The sequence below is a fragment of the Trachymyrmex septentrionalis genome, unplaced genomic scaffold (genome assembly GCF_001594115.1).
Source record: "Trachymyrmex septentrionalis isolate Tsep2-gDNA-1 unplaced genomic scaffold, Tsep1.0 scaffold53, whole genome shotgun sequence".
Taxonomy (NCBI): Eukaryota; Metazoa; Arthropoda; class Insecta; order Hymenoptera; family Formicidae; genus Trachymyrmex; species Trachymyrmex septentrionalis.
The window spans coordinates 3,539,932-3,543,223 of NW_017305705.1; positions in this window are offsets into that span (position 1 = coordinate 3,539,932).

The following is a 3,292-nucleotide window of genomic DNA, read 5'->3' on the forward strand; positions in this document are numbered from 1 at the left end:
AAAGAAACAGAAAGAGTTTTAAGCCTCGCTTAAAATTAAAATAACGTTGATGCAACCGGGCCTTAGACGCTTATCGCGACAAATTTGTACGAAATTGACACGAACGTGCGACTGCGTGTATTGTAGGTTGCGTGAGATATTAATGTTTTTTTTTTTTTGCCTTCGCTCCGTTAGTGTTCCTATAATAAGAGTTAAGACAATGTGGTCGCAACTTTTGATTAATTGCCGAAATCTGCCATATGTAATAGCCAACCGCTAACTTCAAATGAGTTGCAATAGCCAACACAATTGCGAATTACAAATTACAGAAAAACACGTATTTGATGTTATCCTTCATGTTTTCGTCATTATCTAATGCTGGCAGTATAACATTTACACGAGGTTTGTTAAAGAATGTTACTTTTAATCACAACCATGCTCATTTAATTGAACTTAACTAATATGTTTGACCTGTTATTCTGTATTTATCGTCTATAGCATCGACGATACTATTAAAGACAGTCGACAATTATGAAAATTTGCGTTCCTATTAAAATTTAAGTGATTAAGGCTCAGTTGCACCAATGTCACTTTGACTTTAAGCGAGACTTAAAATTCTATCTGTCTTGTTAAATTGTTAGAGTAAACACAGCGATCAATTGAGTTGACTAAACTTTATTAGAGTTAGACAAACAATAATTTCAGTTATCAAATGTAATTGCAGTTTAATGTATTATTTGAATTATAATATGTTCAGTAATGTGCCTTGTGCACTTCGAAGAACACAATAAGGATATATTGACCTTATATTAACAAATGTAATGCTCACAGTTATAATCAGATATCGAGATATATATAAGGTGTAATGATCACAAAACTATTGAATAATTGATTTGCAATATTAACCTTACTTATTACCTTTAAACAGAATAATTCTTAATATTAGGACTACGCCCAATGGTGAGCTCACTGATGTCGCCGGAGAAAAGGAAAAATCGTAAAACATAAAACGATAAAGTTTTCGACTTCAATTTACGCGTACGCTTATAAAATGTTACTAAATATTGCCAACTTGATTTGATTTGAATTATTATGTCCAACATGTCTTTTAAAACCAAAAAGGGACAAAGACAGAAAGAGTTTTAAGCCTCGCTTAAAATCAAAGCAACGCAACCGGGCCTGAGAATAAAAAACTAATAATATGGTACTAATTTCATGATTTATTAATTTCGTAGACATGTACATATGTTTAAAACTTAATAATATTCGACTTTTATTTAAAACACACTGTGGTATTAATGTTATCATCCGAGTTTATCAATAGAGATGATAACTGCAGAAAAAAATTGTAATTTTTCAGCAATAAGATATTATAGCATTAAAAATATGCATATTTATTTATATGGCTTTTTATAATACAAAAAATCACAAATTTAGTAATGTATTATCAAAATATGTTAATAATCATGAATTTTTATTAATTGTCGGTAACGTCATTGTTCTTTCTTCAATTATTCCCGGGCCCCATTAAGGGCTTCCTGTTTTACCACATAAGCACGTATAATTTTTGTATAAGAAATACTTTTTTTCTTTTTCATCAATTCAAAAATCTTTTTCCAGGATTAAAATATACGCATTAATACGTGTCTGGAAAGAGTATCTATGCCGAGACTAATCAAAAATTTCAAAATAGATTTTTTACTATTTCTTAAGCTGCGTTCCCATTTTGTTTCAGTATAATATTCAGTAGCCACCATTTTGCTGGATACTGTACTGGAGAAGCCAAATGACTGGACATTGGCTAATGACGTTATACATTGCAGTCTCGCATGCGTATTGGATCATAACCTAAAACTGTTCTGATAAACGAAATACGATGTCACTAGCCAGTATCCGATCAGTATCTGGTGATTTCGTCGGAGTTCGAGCTTTGCTTTAGGAATCCCTTAATAGTCACGAAAATTTGCCCAGAATCAATCGCCCTTAATAGTATCTCATCAGTTTATAGTCGCTGCAATAGTATTTGGCTATTTGTCTATAGTCTCCGTAGTATTTAACTATTAATGACGGCGGTTTGTCCTAACTTTTATAGGAACACTACGCTCCGTAATCGGAGCGTAGTAACCCTAAAACGGAATAGATATTAGGAAAAGATATGCGAGCATCTTCTCAATCATAGATCACAGAAAGATCGAATTTAAGGCTCCTGAGTAGTTGCGGCAGCCAAGTTGGAATCGTGACGTCAGAAGCGAGGAATGACATTAATTTATGCTACAAGCCATTTGTAAATAAAGAAACTTTGGATAAATCTAAATGACGAGATTGCTTTAAAATACCAGTAAAAATGAGCAGAAACTGTCCTTTTCTCCCTTAATAGTCAGTAAATGGTCAGTAAAAAGGCAGATAAGTGAGCCTAATTTCAGGCAGAAACACAGTTTGAATAGCTGTTGAAATGAATGAAATATATGCTTTTACGTATAAAATTTTAGGATAACTATAGCTTCTGCCCATTCTTAGAACTTTCATATGTATGAGACACGTCACATTTTCACAATTAAGAAAATAACGAAATGGCATGCAGCACAAATTTCATCGTCAAAACATCACTTTTCCACGCCTATAAGTTCAGTCATTTATCGTGGCGAGGCGCTATACACACACACACATACACGCGCGCGCGCACACACACACACACACACACACAAAACCAAAAGCACGAGCCCATGTGCTCTCGGCGCGCCGAAAGCAAGCACACCGATTTCGCTACATTTCACCAGGCCGCCGACTGATTTTGAATCGTATGCCGACTACTCAGGAGCCTTAACAGCAAAGATCTCTAGCATATATATGTAATGTCCAGTTAGGAGAATGAGAAAGGAAATGAGGGGGAGGAAAAGGGAAAAAGAGATAGACACTATACTCGTGGCATACACACAACTTATAAATGCGATAGGGCAACCTCCACGCGGTACAATTTAAGTAATGCTAATATGCGGTCGGACTGTAATTTTCAAGCCTCATAATTTGTGTGTGTGAAAAGTACCGATTACAATAAAAATTAAAGCTTCATTATAGTGTTTTGAAAAGCTCTCAAGATCAGGTAAGTAAAACAATATGAAATAAAAAATTCGGACTTTAAGTATAAAGCGCCTTTTCGGTCCGAGTGTTAAGATGTTGAACTACTATCTAATATACATTCAATTAAATTGAATTAATATTTCAGAAATAAATTGAGAGCCGATGAAATTATCGGATTCACACAATCAATCTGAAACAAATAATCCCCCCAAATTCTCCCAAATCTTAAAAAACT